Source organism: Mobula hypostoma, chromosome 3, assembly GCF_963921235.1.
Source record: "Mobula hypostoma chromosome 3, sMobHyp1.1, whole genome shotgun sequence".
In the NCBI taxonomy this organism is placed as follows: domain Eukaryota; kingdom Metazoa; phylum Chordata; class Chondrichthyes; order Myliobatiformes; family Myliobatidae; genus Mobula; species Mobula hypostoma.
The window spans coordinates 215,141,237-215,163,616 of record NC_086099.1 but is presented as its reverse complement, the minus strand read 5'-3'; the positions used below and the strand labels follow the sequence as shown (position 1 = coordinate 215,163,616).

The 22,380-nt window shown below is 41.8% G+C and overlaps 1 protein-coding gene across 7 annotated transcripts in view; it reads right to left on the bottom strand.

Annotated features, from left to right (window-relative positions):
- Nucleotides 1-22,380, bottom strand: part of LOC134344521 (5'-AMP-activated protein kinase subunit gamma-2-like) — a 512,949-nt gene that overhangs the window by 82,126 nt on the left and 408,443 nt on the right. The window lies entirely within an intron of this gene.

Here is a 22,380-nt window from a genome sequence, read left to right as displayed (position 1 = left end):
AGGGGCGAAGTGCGGGAAATGGAGGAGATGCAGGTGAGAGCATCATTGATGACAGCAGAAGGGAAACCACGATCCTTAAAGAGAAAGGACATTTGAGATGTCCTGGAACTGAAAACCTCATCCTTGGAGCAGATGTGGCGGCGATGGAGGAACTGGAAATAGGGAATGACATTTTTGCATGTGGCGAGGTGGGAAGAGGTATAGTCGAGGTAGTTACGAGAGTCAGTGGGCTTGTAGAAGATGTCAGTGGACAGTCTGTCTCCACAGATGGAGACTGAGAGATCAAGAAAGGGGAGAGAAGAGTCCGAGATGGACCAAGTGAATTTGAGGGCTGGGTGGAAGTTAGAAGTAAAGTCGATGAAATTGACGAGCTCAGCATAGGTGCAGGAAGCAGCACCAATGTAGTCGTCAATGTACCGAAGGAAAAGTTGGGGAGCAGTACCAGAATAGGTTTGGAGCACAGACTGTTCCACATAACCAATGAAGAGGCAGGCATAGCTAGGGCCCATGCGAGTTCCCATCGCTACACCCTTAGTCTGAAGAAAGTGGGAAGAGCCAAAAGAGAAGTTATTGAGTGTGAGAACCAGTTCCACCAACTGGAACAGGGTAGTGGTGGTGGGGAACTGGTGAGGTCTATTATCCAGAAAGTAGCGGAGGGCTTTGAGGCCTTCTTGATGGGGAATGGAGGTGTATAGGGATTGGACATCCATAGTGAAAATGAAGCGGTAAGGACTGGGGAACTGGAAGTTACTGAAGAGGTGGGGGGCATGGGATGTATCCTGGATGTAGGTGGGAGGGACTGCACTATGGGTGACAAAATGGAGTCCGGGTAGGTGATAGCCCCCTCCCCCAGCTGCCTATCACCTCCCTCATGGTTCCACCTCCTTCTACTACCCATTGCGTTTTCCCCTATTCCTTCTTCACCTTTCCTGCCTATCACCTCCCTGCTTCCCCTCCCCCACCCCTTTATCTTTCCCCTTACTGGTTTTTCACCTGGAACCTACCAGCCTTCTCCTTCCCACCCTCCCCCCACCTCCTTTATAGGGCCTCTGCCCCTTCCCTCTACAGTTCTGATGAAGGGTTCCGGCCCGAAACGTCGACTCATCGTTTCCACGGATGCTGCCCGACCTGCTGAGTTCCTCCAGCGTGTTGTGAGTGTTGCTTTGACCCCAGCATCTGCAGATTATTTTGTGTTTACGATTCGCTTCAACCACCAACCTATGCTTCCTAGCTCCAAGTCAATTTGGAATCTACCTAACCAGCTCTCTCAGGATTCCAAAGGACTTAACCTTTCAGACCTACCATGCAGGACTTGTCAAACGCTTTATAAAATCTAAATACTCAATATCCACTTTCTTAACCTCATCTGTTTTTCTGACCTTCTAAATTCCTGAAAGGCTCATTAAGCATGACTTCCCATGCACAAAGCCATGCTGACTCCTCAGAATCAGAACCAAGTCTATTATCACTGACGTACAGTTGCAAGGAAGTTTGTGGACCCTTTGCAATTACCTGGTTTCCAGCATTAATTACACATAAAATGTGGCCTGATCTTCATCCAAGTCAAAATAATAGACAAGAACAATCTGCCTAAAATAATAACACACAAACAATTGTACTGCACCACGTCAATACTTTGTACACCATTTAATCAATCATAGTCCATGTCCAAAAAAATATATGAACCTCTGGTGTGATGCCTTTTACAAAAGCTCTCTGGCATCAGGTGTTCCAATCAATGAGATGAGATTGGAGGTGTGGGTTGTTGAGGTGCCCTGCCCTATACAAACATACACAAAGTCAGATTACTGACAGAGCCTGCTCTTCTCAAGAAAGATCTGTTTATGTGCACCATGCCGCAATCAAAACAACTACCAGAGGACCTCAGAAGAATTATAGAGATACACGAAGCTGGAAAAGGCTACAACAGCATTTCTAAAGACCTGAGTATTCATCTGGCCATAGTAAAAGAAACTGTCTACAAATGGGAGGAAACTCATAACTGTTGCTGCTCCCACTAGGAGTCAGTATCCTGCAAAGATCACACCACGAGCACAATGTGCAATGCTGAAGGAGGTGAAAAAGAACCCAAGGATAACAGCAAAAGACCTGCACAAATCTCTGGAACTTGCTAAAGTCTCTGGTTCATGTGTCCACTATATAAAAAAACACTGAACAAGGACAGTATTCATGGAAGGACACCACGGAGGAAACCACTGCTCTCCAAAACAAAACATTGCTGCATGTCTCAAGTTTGCAAAACACCACCTGGATGTTCCACAATGCTTCTGGGACAATGTTCTGTGGACAGATGAGACAAAAGTTGAACTTTTTGGCAGAAATGCACATTGTTATGTTTGGAGGGAAAAGGTATTGCACACTAACATCAAAATGTCATCCCAACTGTGAAGCATGGTGGAAGGAGCATCATAGTTTGGGGCTGCTTTGCTATCTCAGGGCCTGAACAGCTTGCAACTATTGAGGGAACAATGAATTCAAAATTGTATCAAGAAGTTTTACAGGAGGATGTCAGGGTAGCAGTCTGTCACCTGAAGCTTAATAGGAGTTGGATAATGCAACCAGTCAATGATCTGAAACATGAAAGTTAATCACCAACAGAATGGTTTAAAAAGAAGAATATTTGTCTTTTGGAATGGCAAGTCAGAGATCAGACCTTAATCCAATTGTGATGCTGTGGCATGACCTGAAGCGGGCTGCTCATGCAAGGTATCGCACAAATGTTGATGAACGGAAACAGTTTTGTATGGAGGAATGGTCTAAAATTCCTCCTCACCATTGTGCAAGTCGGATCAGCAGTCACAGGAAACATTTGGTTGAGGTTATTGCTGCTAAAGGAGGTTCTACCAGTTATTAAATACAACAGTTCACATACTTTGTCCAGCCTGTACTATGAATGATTAAACAATATGTTCAATAAAGACATGAAAAGTACCGTTGTTTCTATGTTATTAGTGGAGGCAGATTGTGTTTGTCTGTTATTGTGACTGAAATGAAGATCAGTCCACATTTTATGAGTAATTAGTGCAGAAAACTTTGATCAGTACTTGGAGCTATGCTGTTGTGGCCATTACAAAGACTTGGATGGCTCAGGGGCAGGAATGGATACTTCGAGTGCCAGCCTTTAGATGTTTCAGAAAGGTCAGGGAGGGAGGCAAAAGAGGTGGGGCGTGGCACTGTTGATCAGAGGTAGTTTCACAGCTGCAGAAAAGGAGGAAGAAATGGAGGGATTGTCTACAGAGTCTCTGTGGGTGGAAGTTTGGAACAGGAAGGGGTCAATAACTCTACTGGGTGTTTTTTTAATATATAGACTACCCAATAGTAACAGGGACACCGAAAAGCAAATAGGAAGACAGATTCTGGAAAGGTGTAATAATAACAGCGTTGTCATGGTGGGAGATTTTAATTTCCCAAACATCGATTGGCATATCCCTAGAGTGAGGGGATTAGATGGGGTGGAGTTTGTTAGCTGTGTTCAAGAAGGTTTCTTGACACAATATGTAGATAAGCCTACAAGAGGAGAGGCTGTACTTGATCTGATATTGGGAAATGAACCTGGTCAAGTGTCAAATCTCTCCCTGGGAGAGCATTTTGGAGATAATGATCACAATTCTATCTCCTTTACCATAGCATTGGAGAGGGATAGGAACAGACAAGTTAGGAAAGAGTTTAATTGGAGTAAGGGGAAATATGAGGCGACCAGGCAAGAACTTGGAAGCATAAATTGTGAACAGATATTCTCAGGGAAATGTACAGAAGAAATGTGGCAAATATTCAGGGGATATTTACGTGGAGTTCTGCATAGGTACGTTCCAATGAGACAGGGAAAGGATGGTAGGGTACAGGAACCGTGGTGTACAAAGGCTTTTGTAAACCTAGTTAAGAAGAAAAGAAGAGCTTACGAAAGGTTCAAAAAGCTAGGTAATGAGATCTAAAATAGTCATAGTCATACTTTATTGATTCCAGGGGAAATTGGTTTTCATTACAGTTGCACCATAAATAATTAACTAGTAATAAAACCATAAATAATTAAATAGTAATATGTAAATTATGCCAGGAAATAAGTCCAGGACCAGCCTATTGGCTCAGGGTGTCTGACCCTCCAAAGGAGGAGTTGTAAAGTTTGATGGCCACAGGCAGGAATGACTTCCTATGACGCTCTGTGCTGCATCTCGGTGGAATGAGTCTCTGGCTGAATGTACTCCTGTGCCCACCCAGTACATTATGTAGTGGATGGGAGACATTGACCAAGATGGCATACAACTTAGACAGCATTCTCTTTTCAGACACCACCGTGAGAGAGTCCAGTTCCATCCCCACAACATCACTGGCCTTACCAATGAGTTTGTTGATTCTATTGGTGTCTGCCACCCTCGGCCTGCTGCCCCAGCACACAACAGCAAACATGATAGCACTGGCCACCACAGACTCGTAGAACATCCTCAGCATCATCCAGCAGATGTTAAAAGATTATAAGGCTAGCAGGAAGGAGCTTTATAATGAAATTAGGAGAGCCAGAAGGGGCCATGAGAAGGCCTTGGCAGACAGGAGTAAGGAAAACCCCAAGGCATTCTGCAAGTATGTGAAGAGCAAGAGGATAAGACATGAGAGAATAGTGTGACAAAACAGAAGTACTTAATGAGTACTTTGCTTCAGTATTTAGAACAAAAAGGATCTTGGTGATTGTAGGGATGAGTTACAGCAGCCTGAAAAGCTTGAGCATGTAGATATTAAGAAAAAGGATGTGCTGGAGCTTTTGGAAAGCATCAAGTTGGATAAGTCACTGGGACCGGACGAGATGTACCCCAGCTACTGTGGGAGGTGAGGGAGTAGATCGCTGAGCCTTTGGCAATGATCTTTGCATCAACAATGGGGAAAGGAGAGGTTCCGGATATTGTTCCATTATTCAAGAAAGGGAGTAGAAATAGCCCAGGAAATTACAGGCCAGTGAATCTTACTTCAGTGGTTGGTAAGTTGATGGAGAAGATCCTGAGAGGCAGGGCTTATGAACATTTGGAGAGGCACAATATGATAAGGAATAGTCAGCACGACTTTGTGAAAGGCAGGTCGTGCTATATGAGCCTGATTGAATTTTTGAATTGGAATTGAGTTTAGGAGCCAAGAGGTAATGTTACAGCTGTATAGGACTGTGGTCAGACCCCACTTGGAGTACTATGCTCAGGTCTGGTTGCCTCACTATAGGAAGGATGTGGAAGCCATAGAAAGGGTACACAGGAGATCTACAAGGATGTTGCCTGGATTGGCGAGCATGCCTTATGAGAATAGGTTGAGTGAACTCGGCCTTTTATCCTTGGAGCGACGGAGAATGACAGGTGACCTGATAGAGGTGTATAAGATGATGAGAGGCATTGATCGTGTGGATAGTCAGAGGCTTTTTCCCCAGGGCTGAAATGGCTAGCACAAGAGGGCAGAATTTTAAGATGCTTCGAAGTAGGTACAGAGGAGACATCAGGGGTTCGTTTTTTTTATGCAGAGAGTGGTGAGTGCAGGGAATGGGTTGCTGGCGACGGTGGTGGAGGCAGATACGATAGGGTCTTTTAAGAGACTCTTGGACAGGTACATGGAGCTCTGAAAAATAGAAGGCTATGCATAATTTCTAAGGTAAGGACATGTTTGGCACAGCTTTGTGGGCTGAAGGGCCTGTATCGTGCTGTAGGTTTTCTATGTTTCTAAAACCAGGTAATTGCAAAGAGCTCACAAATTTCTTCTTGCAACTCTATGTCATGAAATTTGTTGTTTTATGGCTTCAATACTGTGGAACTCATAAAAAATTACAAGTTACAATAAGTCAAAAATATATAATGCCAAAAAAAGGGATAGCGAAATAATGTTGATGGGTTCCTCCAAGAGGACCACAACTTTTGAGCCTCAATGACCAGAGAGCCAAAGTTTTATGTTTTGACTCTTGGTATGGTCACCAGTGCCAAACAGGTCAAATGGTAGAGGTCAGACTATGAGTGATCCACTGGTCCTCCAGGTTCAGGGGGTCACCTCAGGGCTTCAACTCTGACTGGTCAAACAAGAGTGTTACGGAAGCAGCAATCCTTCTACATCTGTGTGCAACGGTATTCCTGAGTCTCCACCCTGGACTCATATCGTTGACAGTAGTGAAAACCAAGAAGAAACTACTGGCACAATCAAGGAAGCCCTGAACATTGCCAAGACCAAGACCAATATTGGTTTCTGGAAAGATGGCCAAGGACAGACAGACAGAGATGGAGAAAAATAATAATAATGTAAGTAATAAGATGGGGGACACTTCTTGCTATCCTAAATATCAAGAGGCATGCTGGGCAGTAAGTAAATTGATGGGTACATGGACCATTTACAAATCTGATGGCAAAGGAGAAAAAGCTGTTCCTAAAATTTTGAGTGTGCATCTGCAGGATTCTGTATCTCCTCCAGAATGGAAGCTATGAGAAGAGGACAGATCATAATCCTCTTCCGCTAAGATTGTGGCATGCTCAGGTGCAGCAGCCACTCCAATCAAAGATGTATTTGTTCATCCTTTACTACTTTTTTTACAACCACAAGTCACTGCTGGATACTAACATCAAGTACTCCAGTACTAACCCATCAGCAAGTTGCTCTGTAGCGATGGAATTGGACTTATTGCGCATCATTGTTGTGCTGAGACAGCATGTGGTGCAAGTGACTGTCTTGGATGCTTTAACTGAGATCGCAAGACCCTGTTGGACATTAGCAATGTAGAATATCGTAAACCTGGTTCACTGGTTCATTGGTGAGTTCGATGGTGGGGGGTGCTACATTGCCTTGGTTGTGGTGAGGACTGGGCCCACACCACGGGCTCGGCTTTCTCAGTGGTCTGAAGAGACGCCAAGGAACTGTAGGAGAGAGCAGAGGCCTCTGTGGACGTACTCTGTACTGGGTTGAGGGCTGGCCCCTCCCATTGGTGCTACCCTCCGGTGTTTGCTTGGTGGAAGAACAAGCTAGACCAGGACAACTTACCATCAATCTACAGTCATGCCACTCAGGGACTTGGGCTATATTATTACTTTTCTTTGTGACTATGTTTTTCTGCAATCATAATCAAATGCGCTATGTGCAGTGTGCTGAGGGTAAACACGAGGAAATCTGTAGATGCTGGAAATTCAAGCAACTCACACAAAATGCTTCGTCCTGACAAAGGGTCTCGGCCCGAAACATTGACTGTACTTCTTCCTATAGATGCTGCCTGGCCTGCTGCATTCCATTGTGTGTGGTGCTGAGGGTAACGTGTTTTGCACCTTGGCCCCAAAGGAAAACTGTTTCATTTGGCTATATTCATGTATGATTGAATAATTAAACTTGCACTTGGACTTGATTCCCAGGTGGAGAGCTATCCAGTACCTCACTACTTCAATTAAGTGGCTTTTCTGCAATGTCGAGACTATAGAGCTAAGTTATCCAGATAAGGGAGAATCACTGGCTTGTTCTCTCCACTACCCCCCCCCCCCCGTCAATTTCATAGCCTAGAGATATGGGAACCATTTGATAACATTTATCTCATTGGTGTCTTTGGATTTAACAAGAGAGCTCACTGCTCTGCATAGCTTAGCGCCTGTGCCACTGAGTCATAAGGCAGCTAACGCAAATTAGCAGTACTATTGATGCAAGCTTATTAAAGATTAATGCAGTGGAATCCATTCCAAGAAATGTAGTAGATAAAAAATTTCAGCACTTTAATCATTTAGGAAAAATAATGAAACTCGAGGAGACTTTAGAAAGGTCTAAAAATAGCCGGACACAAAGCAGTGAAATCCTGAAGCTTTTTGTCTCAGCCAATGCAAGGAAAACCATACAAAGTTAAGCAGAAATCAAAGGGAGAAGTAAATCCAGTAAATTAAGTTATCTGTATACCAAAAAGTAATTGTGATTAATTCACAATTAATTATCTATTATTAGAGGAAAGTGATGAGGTTGGTAGACTGCTAGCTCAAGACTTCAGTGATCCAAGTACAATCATGGCCTCTAATGCTCTCCAAGTGGATTTACCTGGGCTTCATCCAAGTGCTGCAGTTTCTTCTCAGAACCCAAAGACCATAAAGTCATAAGATATAGGAGCATATTTAGGCCATTTGGCCCACTGAGTCTGTGCCACCATTTTCTCATGGCTGATCCATTTTTTTTTCCTCAGCCTCAATCTCCTGCCTTCCCCATATCCCTTCATGCCCTGACCAATCAAGATTCTATCAAACTCTGCCGTAAGTATACATAAAGACTTGGCCTCCACAGCTGCCTGTGGCAACTAATTCCACAGCTTCAAAACTCACTGGTTAGAAAAATTCCTCCTCATCTCCATTCTAAAAGGACGACCCTCTATTCTGAGGGTGTTCTCCGGTCTTTGACACTGCCACCGGAGAAAACATCCTCTCCACACCCACTCTATCAAGGCCTTTCACCATTCGATAAATTTCAATGAGGTCACCCCTCATTTTTCTGATTTCCAGTGAATACAGGCCCAAAGCCATCAAATGCTGTTTATATGACTAGCTGTTTATTCCTAGAATCATTTTCGTGAACCTCCTTTGAACCCTCTCCAGTTTTAGCACTTCCTTTCTAAGATAAGAGATGCAAAACTGCTCACAATACTCCAAGTAAGGCTTCATCAGTGCTTTATAAAGTCTCAACATTACATCCTTGCTACTATATTCCAGTCCTCTTGAAATAAATGTTAACATTGCATTTGTCTTCCTCACCACAGACTCAACCCGCAGGTTATTAAGTAATTCCCTACTGTAAACTGTCTCTCAGGTTTATGTAAGTGGTAAGATCGGGGGGGGGGGGGGGTTGTTTGTAAAATTAGCATATTATTGAAGTGTGGGCACGTGACCAAGTGGTTAAGGCATTGGACTAGCGACCTGAAGGTTGTGAGTTCGAGCCCCAGCCGAGGCAACATGTGTTGTGTCCTTGAGCAAGGCACTTAATCACACATTGCTCTGCGACGACACTGGTGCCAAGCTGTATGGGTCCTAATGCCCTTCCCTTGGACAACGTCGGTGTCGTGGAGAGGGGAGACTTGCAGCATGGGCAACTGCTGGTCTTCCATACAACCTTGCCCAGGCCTGCGCCTTGGAGAGTGAAGACTTTCCAGGTGCAGATCCATGGTCTCGCAAGACTAACATATGCCTTTTAAGTACAGAAAAAAAGGTCCTACATACTATCCATACAAATTAGGTGGTACAAGTAAAATAATAGAGTGCAGAATAAAGTGTAACATCTACAGAAAATGTGCACTGCAAGTAGATGATGGGGACAACAGTCCATCTTATCATACCAGGGAACCATTCAATGGAATGGAGAAAATAAAATGAGAATGTTGCAAATCAGTCCTTATGATTTGTTGGATTGGGTGGGCTGAAGGACACGTTTCAATGCTGGTTTTTAAAAATTTAGATGAAGCAAGAGGGTGGACAATTAACAATACGATAAAGATAATGATTAGCTTTATTTGTTGCATGTACATCGAAACATACAGTGAAAAGCGGCTTTTTCATCAATGACTAACTCAGTCTGAGAATTGTGCTGGGGGCAGACCACAGGTATCGCCACACTTCCAGTTCCAATGTAGCATGCCCACAACTCACTAACCCTAACCATATGTGTGTAGAATGTGAGGGAGCATTGTAACACCTGGAAGAAATCCAAACATCAGAGACAGAACATACAAATTCTTTGCACAGTGACAGGAATCAAACCCTGATTGGCAATTGCTGGTGCCATAAAACAATTTGCAGTAACTGCTACGCTACCATACTACCCAGGTAGACAATGTTATCCAAGATAGTCCAAATAGTCTTAACCGAAGTCCTACTAATATTCAATGCAAAAACAATCTTAAAAATACACTATTTTGAGATATACATGACATTCATATTGCCAAGTACAATGTCTACAAAGTATTTCTGCTCGTAAAGACTTTTTCTCCATTCATTGTGAGTGTTTATTGCTCATCTTCAAATGCCCAGATTTGGCAAGGTAACAATTACTTTCAAAACCAGAAGTTATGAGACAGAGAGGAGAAAAAAGGAATAAATTAAAACAGAGACATGAAGCAAGAATGAAGGGAAATAAAAAGAGATGATTGAAATTGTTAAATTCAATATTAAATTCTGAAGGCTTCAAAGTTTGCAAACAAAGGGATTTTGGGGTCCAAGGCCATAGATCCCTTAAAGGTGCTGCATAAGTTGATAGGGTTGTTAAGAAGGCATTTATTACTCAGGGAATTGAGTTTAAGAACTGCAAGGTAATGGTACAGCTTTATAAAGCTCTGGTTAGATCACACACATGGAGTACTGTGTTTAATTCTGCTGGCTTCATTATAGCATCAATATAGGAGCTTTAGAGAGGGTATATAGGTTTACCCTGGATGCCTATCTTATGGAAAAGGTTGAGTGAGGTATGGCTTTTCTGTTTGGAGCAAAGCTGGATGAGGGGTGACTTGATAGAGTTGTATAAGATGGTACAGTGGACAGCCAGCGCCTTTTTCTCAGGGAGCCAATGACTAATATGAGGACATTTGGGTGCACATTAGCCTAACGGTTAGCGTGACACTATTATAGCTTGGGCGTTGGAATTTGGGGTTCAATTCTAACGATATCTGTAAGTAGTTTGTACGTTCCTCTCAGTGAATGCGCGGGCTTCCTCTGGGTGCTCTGGTTTCCTCGCATATTGCAAAGATGTACCAGTTAGTAGGTTAATTGCTCATTGTAAATTCCTATGATTAGGCTAGAGTTAAATAGGTGGGTTGCTGGGTGGCTCATTGGGCCATAGGGGCCTGTTGGGTGCTGTACAATAACTCTAAATAAATAAAAAATAAATAATTTAGAAACATAGAACACCTACAGCACAATATAGGCCCTTCACCCCACAGTGCTGTGCTGAACATGTACTTACTTTAGAAATTACCTAGGGTTGGGCCGGCTGGTGGCGCCGGACCTGGGAGCGGAGGTTCCCAGGTTTGAAACTAGTCGGGTCCACTCCCGAGTACGCTTTCCATCCGTGCTGGGTTGAGTGTCGAGATCACAACTCGACCACGTAAAATAAAGGGAAAATACTGCAAAAATGTCTGTGTGAGGAGTGGCCCGCCACACAGTCTCTCTCTCACTCACTCCGCGCCTTGTAAAAAGCCATGAAAAAGACATCATCACGGACGCACGCATGGACACGCAGACGCACAGACTCGCACGCACATGCCAGAAAATAAAAGAAAGAAAGAAGTTACCTAGGGTTACCCATAGCCCTCTATTTTTTGAAGCTTCATGTACTTATCCAGGAGTCTCTTAAAAGACCCTATCGTATCCGCCTCCACTGCCGTAGCCGGCAGCCCATTTCACGCATTCACCACTCTGCGTAAAAAAACTTACCCTGACAAGCTCCTCTGTACCCACTTCCAAACATCTTAAAACTGTGCCCTTTTGTGTCAGGCGTGGGAAAAAGCCTCTGACCATCCACACGATCAATGCCCCTCATCACCTTATACACCTCTATCAAGTCACCTCTCATTCTCTGCCGAGTTCACTCAACCTATTCTCATAAGGTATACTCCCCAATCCAGGCAACATCCTCCTAAATCTCCTCTGCGCCCTTTCTATGGTTTCCACATCCTTCCTGTAGTGAGGTGACCAGAACTGAGCACAGTACTCTAAGTGGGGTCTGACCAGGGTCCTATATAGCTGCAACATTACCTCTCGGCTCTTAAACTCAATCACACAGTTGATGAAGGCCAATGCACCATATGCCTTCTTAACCACAGAGTCAACCTGCGCATCAGGTTTGAGTGTTCCATGGACTCGGACCCCCAAGATCCCCCTGATCCTCCACACTGCTGAGAGTCTTACCATTAATACTATATTCTGCTGTCATATTTGACCTACCAAAATGAACCACCTGACACTTAATCTGGGTTGAACTCCATCTGCCACTTCTCAGCCCAGTTTTGCATCCTATTGATGTCCTGCTGTAACCTCTGACAGCCCTCCACACTATCCACAACACCTCCAACCTTTGTGTCATCAGATTTACTAACCCATCCCTCCATTTCCTCAGCCAGATCATTTATAAAAATCACGAAGAGGAGGGGTCCCAGAACAGATCCTTGAGGCACACCACTGATCACCGACGTCTATGCAGAATATGACCCGTCTACAACCACTCTTTGCCTTCTGTGGGCAAGCAAGCCAATTCCAGATCCACAAAGCAAGGTCCCCATGGATCCCATGCCTCCTTACTTTCTCAATAAGCCTTGCATGGGGTACCTTATCAAATGCCTTGCTGAAATCTATATACACTACATCTACTGCTCTTCCTTCATCAACGTGTTTAGTCACATCCTCAAAAAATTCAATCAGGCTCATACGGCACAACCTGCCTTTGACAAAGTCATGCTGACTATTCCTAATCATTTTATGCCTCTCCAAATGTTCATAAATTCTGCCTCTCGGGATCTTTTCCATCAACTTGCCAACCACTGAAGGAAGACTCACTGGTCTATAATTTCCTGGGCTATCTCTACTCCCTTTCTTGAATAAAGGAACGACATCCGCAACCCTCCGATCCTCCGGAACCTCTCCCGTCCCCATTGATGATTGAAAGATCATCGCCAGAGGCTCATCAATCTCCTCCTTCGCCTCCCACAGTAGCCTGGGGTACATCTCATCCAGTCCCAGCGACTTATCCAACTTGATGCTTTCCAAAAGCTCCAGCACATCTTCTTTCTTAATATCTACATACTCAAGCTTTTCAGTCTGCTGCAAGTCTGCACTACAATCACCAAGATCCTTTTCCATAGTGAATACTGAAGTAAAATATTCATTAAGTATCTCTGCTATCTCCTTCGGTTCCATGCACACTTTCCCACTGTCACTCTTGATAGGTCCTATTCTTTCACGTCTTATCCTCTTGCTCTTCACGTACTTGTAGAATGCCTTAGGGTTTTCCTTAATCCTGCCTGCCAAGGCCCTCTCATGGCCCCTTCTGGCTCTCCTAATTTCCTTTTTAAACTCCTTCCTGTTAGCCTTATAATCTTCTAGATCTCTAACACTACCTAGCTCTCTGAACCTTTGTAAGTTTTCCTTTTCTTATTGACTAGATTTATTAAAGCCTTTGTACATCACAGTTCCTGTACACTACCATGACTTCCCTGTCTCATTTGAGCGTACCTATGCAGAACTCTACACAAATATCCTCTGAACATCCCTTGGCTATAATAGCATTATGCTAACTGTTACTCTGCCATGCTGCCCTTCTGAAGAAGAAAACTTTTGTTGTAATATTCTTAATATTAAAGCTAGCCATTTGGCCCAGGTCCCTTTCAAAAGAAGCAATCTAATTAGTCATATTTCCACTTTTGTCCCTTTACCTTGTAACTCATTCACGCATGAATTCCTCTTTGACTCTTTTTGCCATGAGGCTACACCAAATGGTAACGAGCAGTAGTCAATTAACCTACCAACGCATCTTTAGGATATGGGGCCAACCACAGAAGACTAAGGAAACCCAGGTGGTCAATGAGAGAAGGTACAAATGCTGGTTAAGTCAGAATGTGAAAAAAGCTATCCTCCTTATGTCTAGGCCATCTGTTATCAGAAAAATAAACCGGGACTGATGGAGCTTGGAGCTGGGAGGCAGCGGCATACATCTTCAAAATAACACAAGAAAAAAATAAGTACAACCAGTATCAATTCCTTATACTGTAACATCCTTCAATAACAGGGCTCATTCACAATGCAAGATCATAACACAAAAGAAAAAAAAAATTCTTTAGCTCACTTTGCTCAAGGTCTTCTAATTTTGTAGTCTTTTTCTTAGAGAAAAAAAAAATAGGAGCAGGAAAAGGTCAACTAGCTCATTAAATCTGTTCAAGCATACAGCAAGATGATGGTCGAACACCTCTATTAACACACTACTCTTTTGCTATATACAAGAGATTTTAAATGGATGCTTCTATCATTAGCGGGATGGAAAGCTCCGAGAGTCTCTACTTGTGCTATCTTTGATCCTTCAAGCAGCAAGGGCAGCCAGCAGTGTCAGAATATCACTATATTATTAACTCATGTGAAGTGATTCTTCTGAAAATCCCATGTTTTCTCTTAACGTGGAAAATATCCCACAATAACAAGATATTGAAAGTAATTCTCCTCTAAATGGTGTTCATTAAAGGCTCAACCATCTGTGAAAGCTCATAAGCTCACACTGTAGAGGAGTGGGCCTCAACAGAATGAAGATCTTTATATGAAACAGGAGTAAGAAATGAAACTTAATTTAAGACTCACAGAATCAGGCCACTTGGCCCAACTCTTCCACTCCAAGCTGTGGGCACCCTTCTGTTTTGATCCCAGGGCAACAAACACAAAATACTGAGGAACTCCGCAAGTCAGGCAGTATCTATGGAGGGGAATAAACATCTCGGGCTGAAAAGTCAACTGTTTATTTCCCTCCATTGATACTACCTGATTTTCAGAGTTCCTCCAGCATTTTGCATGTTACTCAAGATTTTCAGCATCAGCAGAATCTCCTGTATTTATATTTTGATCCTGTCCCACTTTCTAGGCCTAGGCAATTCAAATTTTTGTCTAGACACGTGGTAAATGCTGTCCATGACCTGAATTTAACCACCCTTAGTCAGTGCATTCCAAGTATTTAGCACTCACTAGGTGAAAATAGTCCCCCTTATATCCCCTCTAAGGTTACGTCCACACTACGCCGGATAATTTTGAAAACATCGGTTTTGAGTAAAAACGACAGGCATCCACACTAAGCGTTTTTCAAAAAATCTCTGTCCCCATTAGACGGATATTTGGGTGAATCTCCTCCTACTGGGCATGCACAGAGCACACAGAAAACAAGCCAAGAGGAAACGGTATACTTGGTGCGCGTTTGTCCAGTTACAGAATAGACAAACTTTAAAGGAATTGCTCTTGGCTCTCGCGCAGCAGGACTTAAAACTAAAAAAAAACAAATACTGGAGCATATGGAGGCAACCGACAGGGAGTTCACGGACAGTATGAGCCGGCTGATGACGAACATTGAAAAACTGACGAACTCTGTTGCATTAATAAAGCACCTTGTTAAATGTATCAGTGTCTGCATCAGTGTTATCTTGTATTTCCATACAATGTTACATTAGGCTGTACACATCTATTGTCAGAGAAGTACTTGCATAAATAGGTAAGCCACCTTGGTTCTTGGTTCTTGGTTCCCAATCCTCCAAAATATTCCGCATGGAATTTAAACTGGAGGTGGCGGAGGGTGTTTTCTGTCCCTACCTTCATATAAGCAAGGACAGAAAACAGGGCAAAGTGAGTATACTTACTTATTCAGTAAGCTATGCATTGAAGTATTTGGGGAGTACATTTCTAACTCTTCTGGCTTCAGTCTCGTTGCCGTCTGTTCTGAAATTGTTAGGTTTTGCGAAGCACAGAATCAAATATTGCTGTGATGACTGTACGCTCTAGTATCAATTGTTTGGCGACAATAAAGTAATAATAATAATAATAATAAGAAGAAGAAGAAAACAATGAAATGCCGCGCTGCCGCCATCTGTCGTAGCACGTCATGACAGTGGTTTTAAAAAGCTCCGTTTACCATATCTACACTGTTTTCAGATTTATTCACCCTGGAGACCGTTTCTGAAAATCTCCGTTTTCAGGGGATGAAAATGCCGTTTTAGTGTGGACAGAGGGTTAAAACAAAGAGAAAAAACTTTGTTTTCAAAATTATCCGGCATAGTGTGGACGTAGCCCCAATCTCTTCCCTCATTACTTAAACATGTTCTTCTGCTTAATTTACATCTGATAATGGGAAACAGCTCCTGCAGTTTACCCCATCAACATCTCTCATTAATTTTATACATCTCAATCAATTTGGAGGCCTGCAGGCAGCCTGTCCTGGTGTTGGAGACCTATCTGTGTGTATGAGTGGCTGGTTGGGAGGGAGAAAAGGGGCTTGTTTTGCTGCTGTTGTTGTTGCTGTGTGTTGTACTGAACATTGTGGGCATGCTATGTTGACTTCGAAGACACTAGTGGGCTGGCCCAGCATAACCTCAAGTTGTGTTTGTTGTTAACTCAAACAACACATTTCACTAAATGTCTCAATCTATGTGTGATAGATAAATGAATCTGAATGTTTAACCTCCTTCGCTCCAGGCAGAAAAGATCTAAACTCTCCAGACTCTCCTCATAATTGAACTGAATTATGGAGTCAAGTGTGTTCTGTTTGTCAGAGATTCCAAATAATCTTCAACCCATTGATCAAAAACTTCAGAGGTTCAGTAACTTTACATTCCTGGGCATCACTAACTCAGAAGACCTGTCCTGGACCCACCATATAAACGTAACTGCAAAAAAAGCACGACAATGACTCTACTTCCTTAGGAGTCTGCGGAGATTCAGCATGACAATAAAAGCTTCTAACAAACTTCTATTGATGTGTAGTGGAAAGTGTATTGTCTGGCTGCATTATGGCCTGGTATAGAAACACCAATGCCTTTGAAAGGAAAATCCTACAAAAGGTAGTGGATTCAGCCCAGTCCATCAAGGGTAAAGCCCTCCCAACCACTGAGCACATCTAAATGAAACGCTGTCATAGCAAAGCAGCATTCATCATCAAAGATCCTCACAATCAGGGCCATCAGATAAAAGGTACAAATGCCTCAGGACTTGCACCACCAGGTTAAAGTACAGATACTACTCCTCAACTATCAGATACTACTCCTCTTGAACAAAAGAGGATAACTACACTCATCTAATGTGATGTTCTCACAACCAGTGATCTCACTTTAAGGACTCTTTATCTTGTTCTTTCATGCTCTCGTTATTTATCGCTGTTTATTCATATTTGCATTTGCACAGTTTGCTGCTTTCTATGCTCTTGTTCTTTCATTGATCCTGTTTAGTTACTATTCTATAGATTTGCTGAGTATGCCCGCTAGAAAAAGAATCTCAATGTTGTATGTGGTAACATGTATGTACCCTGATAATAAATTTTACTTTGAACTTTGATTAGAGGATTTATTAAGACTATAAAATTTAGCTGACCATTTAATTCTTTGATCATGCTGAGCAATGATCAAATACTACACCGGTTGGCAAATATTCACGGTACAGGAAATGCAATTAATTAATTAGAATTCAGTATAATATTAAATAAAAGCTCATTCTAATTCAATTAGTTTTAGATTTACAAAATAACTTGTGTTACTGAGTAGGCTTGGACATAGAGACAGGTTTTCTGGCAGATGAAGTTTCCTCAACTTGCTAAAGCAGTACAAAGTAGAAACTAATTAAGAAAAGCTACTAAAATGTATGGGATACAGAACCGTTTGAACAACCTTCTTTCCCTGCTTAACAACCGATTTTTTAAATGTTCTGCACCAGTTTGTCTAAATTTTCTTGTATCGATGGATCACTGCAAATTACCAGATGGAGTTGGCAACTGTTGAGATGATCTTTGTGCATCGGGTAATGATTACCCAGAATTTTTCCACACAAGAGTCTACAAAACTAGCCAATGACTCATAAAACCAATAGAGCAGCAAAGAGAAATTTCCACTCTTAAAAGAATGGTTAGAACATGCAGCTCAGCATCACACAACATAGCGGAAGCAAAACAGTTGTTTGCTCTGAAAAGAAACTAACTAAAAGGAGTACAAAAGTGGGGGGGGGGAAGAGAAAGAAAAGCATGAAGTCGAAGATGGTATAAGGTAGTGGGAACGTACACAAGAACGCAAGAAACTTCCTGGATGACATAATGACTAGCAAAGATTAACTGACCAAAATATCCTTCTGCTTCAAATATCTCATGTATGTAAACTTGGTGACCACTTTATTAGGTACCTCCTGCATCCATCCACTTCAAGGTTTGACATGCTGTGCATTCAGAGATGCTCTTCTACACACCACTATTGTAACATGTGGTTATTTGATTTACTGTCACCTTTCTGTCAGCTTGAACCAGTCTGGCCGTTCTCCTCTGACCTCGCTCATTAACAAGGCAGTTTCACCCGCAGAATTGCCGCACACTGGATTTTTTTTTCATTTTTCGCACCATTCTTTGTAAACTCTCTATAGTTGTACATGAAAATCCCAGGAGTTCCGCAGTTTCTGAGATACTCAAACCACCCCATTTGACACCAACAATCATTCCACGGTCAAAGTCACTTAGATCACATTTTTCTCTATTCTGAACAACAACCGAACCTCTTGACTATGTCTGCATGCTTTTATGTGTTGAGTTGCTGCCACACGATTGGCTGATTAGGTATCTGCATTAACAAGCAGGTGTACAGGTGTATACCTAATAAAGTGGCCTCTGATTGTATATACAACACAATTCAAAAGCTATTGGCTCAAGTATAAAGGAAATTACTAAGATTTAAGTTCAGAACCACAGCAAGTCAGAATTTTATACTGAAAGAAATGTAATTGTCCCTAAATTTGAATGAACTGGCTTACATAGTCCAGGCTTCTCAGTAGCATAATAACTATTTCATAGTGTTATTTAGAGCAAAAACTCTTGCAGGTTTTCTCAAAGAACAATGAAGAAATGACCATTTAGTATTTTTTGGTGAAAATCTGAAACAAAAATAGAAAATACATGGAGGAATCAGCAGATCAGGCAGCAACTGTGAAGAGGGAAACAGTTAAGATTTTAGGTCAACAGACTTAAACCAAAATTGGGTAAAGTAATAAAATTAAGAGACAGTGTGATTAATGTAGTGGTTAGCATGGTTCTTTGCCATGCCGGTGACTATCAATTACATCACTGCCTGTAAAAAGTTTGAACCTTCTCCTTGTGACTGTGTAGGTTTCTTCCAGGTGCTCCAGTTTCCTCTCACATTCTGAAGACCAAAATACCTTTCTGCTTCAAATATCTCATGTATACAAGTCCAACATGTGGAGGCTTTGGAGAGGGTGCAAAAGAGGTTTACCAGAATGCTGCTTGGATTAGAGGGTACATGCCAGGAGTTTGGCAAACTTCAGCTGTTTGCTCTGGAATGGTGGAGGTAGAGGGAAGACCTGATGGAAGTTTAAGAATATGAAATTCATAGACATTTTCCCAGTGATCAAATGTCTAATATGAGAGGGGATGCATTCAAAGTGAGAAAGATGTTAAAGAGAGATGTGCGGATCAAGTACTTTTTAATGCACATAAAAGTGGTGGGATCAGGGTGGTTGTGGAGGCAAATACAATAGATAGGCACATGAATGTGCAGAAAATGGAGGGATATGGACACTAGGTACGCAGAAAGAATAAGCTTAGTTAGACATTCAATGACATGTTTAATTAGTTCAGAACATCTTGGGCTAAAGGAGCTGTTTCTGTGCAGTGAAGTTCTAAGAAGCAAAAGTACCATATTAAGGCTTGATTCATGTAGAATTTGGGTTTTTATCAGGGGTTCCCAACCTTTTTTATGCCATGGACCAATACCATTCAGCAAGGGATCTGTGGCCCCAAGTCGGGAACCCCTGCTTTATATATTCTTTGCTGTTTGTTTTATTCAATGATGGTCTAACCATCATGGAATAAAAAAAATAAAGAAACCTTAAAGCTGTTATTGAAAATCACTAATGGTGAGGAATTGCTTTTTAAATTACTAAGCACCCAGGAGTACACTGACTTCCTCAACAATCAGCCTCCCCCAGAAAGCTTTTTACACGGTCTAATGATCAGTCATTCCGTCCACTGCCCCAGTCTCTGATGGATACTGTTTATCTGAATTCCCAAAACACAGATCAATTTGGACTGGGTGGATCACATTCAGGCTCATATCTTTCTCTTCTGGACTTTACTAACATCCTCATGCCATGGGTAAACAAAGTCAAGAAGTGGGCAAAAATTTAAATTCCACACAGCTGATGATACGGATGGGAAAAAAGTCCATTTCCCACAGAAGCCCAGAGGACAATTTTGTTAAATTCCCAAAAATTCAAGCCCTACATACACTGAAGTTCAGGCGTGGCTCAACCATGGCTTTGTTCAGCTGTAAGAGTACTAAAACCAGTCCCCTTTATAACTTAAATAGAAAGGCGAACAATCTGATTGGTGTTTCAATTTTTTTGACATGTTATGTGTACATGATTTGCAAATCATGAATAAATTGCCTCATAATAACTAGCAAGGATATTTTTCTGCTACCACTGTTGAAAGTATGGTCTGGAAACTTGTTGAGTCATGCGAGATAAGAAACTAGATCTAGAAGAATGCAGGTAAAGTTAACACTGGTCTTGCAGAGGTGAGGTTAGAATCAGGAGAAATGATAATGAAATACTTAGACCACAAGACATGGGAACAGAATTAGGCTATTCAGCCCATGGACTCTGCTCTGCAAACACATAAACAAACATTATGTATTTGGCATCAAAACAGAAAACACAATAAACACACCATAAAAATGGTCAATCAAAGCACTGGCTAATTGCAAGGCGGGAAGTATAAGTTCTCATAAATAGAGAATTGATCAGAAGTCAAGAGATTTATTATTTTTAGGCTGGGAAGTTGTTAGTAGTGGGGAGTGTTTACGTGAGGAGCAGTGCAGAGGTATCAGCTATTTACATCATATTATTAGCTTCCAAGGATAGAATCAAACCTGGGAAGGTAAGTGGACACAGAGACTACATACTGTACATGTATTAAGCAGGCAAGTAAAAAGAACACAGATGATGAGTAACGTGGATAAATCTAAGACACAATAGACAGAATTTGATTCCCAATACGCCATCCAGTGCCTGACTAAACCCAGTCTAAACCCAGTCCCCCAGCCCTTTTTTTCTTTGGCCACAGATGAAATGCTGAAAGCACCAGGTAAGCAACTCAATAATCGTGATGTCTCTCTCGAGAAGCCAGGGCACAAAGACCACCACTTTGTGGAAGACTCACACAGCAAGATGAATCTCAAAGAGGATCCAGCATGTTTTTGCACGCTACAAAAAGACAGTATAAACGGTTAAATGGACTATATCTGTTTACTCTTATTTAACTTATAGCACTTTCTTCCAATCTGTGACATGGAAAGTTTCCAAGTTTAGTCCGACTGAGGGCATTGCAAAGAGTGTGGAAATCTAAAGTAAATTCTGTGCTCCTCAAGGAAATCTGAATGCCCAGAGAACATTGTTCAGTTTTGATATTAAAAATCAAGATACTGTTCAACAAGAATTCCAAATAGCGTGCAAAATAGCAAATTAATATTGTAGATTGTGTGTTGTTCATTGACATTTTTAAGAGAAAGATGCATTCAAATTAAAACAAGTTATTTGAAAATAAAATCACACTGCATATTGTTCAAACCCCACTGACACGATGTAGGATGGTCATCATTCAAACTAAAAGAATCTATTAACTAACTTTTATTTACCTTTCCACTGGTTTTAGGAAATAAATAGTGCATCCTAAGATCCAGTCCTGGCACAAAGTGAAGATAATGACGTTTAAAGAAACCCACAAAGGGAAAAAAAGACCCCTCAAACTAATTTCTGTAAGTCAAAGAATGTTAAGATGGGGAAAAACAGCACCACACAGAAGAGATCTGTGAAGTAAAATTGGCAGCAACAATGCCAGAATGATTTGATATTGAAACCTCTGGCAGCTTCAGGCACAAGATTGTCAATTTATATAAAAAATACCAATGTGCAGTATTCCCTTGGTACATTTCACTGACATCAGTGTTTCAGGCATGAGAAGTGGGGGTATAGATTCCCGGTAGTCCATTGTACAAGAAATAAAGTCAATTGATTCTGAAAACCAAGTCTATTTAAAGAGCAGAGAAAACAAAAATCTCAATAAAAGCACAGTGTTTCTCTAAACAGATACAATGGAGAACAGCTACATATAAATTACCAGCATAAAATCTCAATCACTTTTCGCAGAGTAGACGTCACGCTTGAATGTCAACCTTGTCCACTCTGCTAAGCTATTATATTGCTCTAATACAACTTTTTCAACAACAAGGAAATTACCAGACAAGAAAAAGAATCAATGAAAGATCACACCAACAGGCCGGACAACCAGTGTGCAAAAGATAACAAGCTGTGCGAGTACAAAAATAAACAAAAAGGAAATAATGATAAAATTAAATAAATAAACAATATATATCGAGAACGTGAGATGAAGAGTGCTTGAAAGTGAGTCAATAGGTTGTGGGAACAGTTCAGTGATGGGGTGAGTGCAGTGGAGTGAAGTTATCCCCTCTGGTTCAAGAGCCTGATGGTCGAGCAGTAATAACTGTTCCTGAACCTGGTGGTGGGAGTCCTAAGGCTCCGGTACCTTCTTCCTGATGGCAGCAATGAGAAGAGAGCATGACCTAGGTGGTGGGGTTCCTAATGATGGATGCAGCTTTGTGCTCAA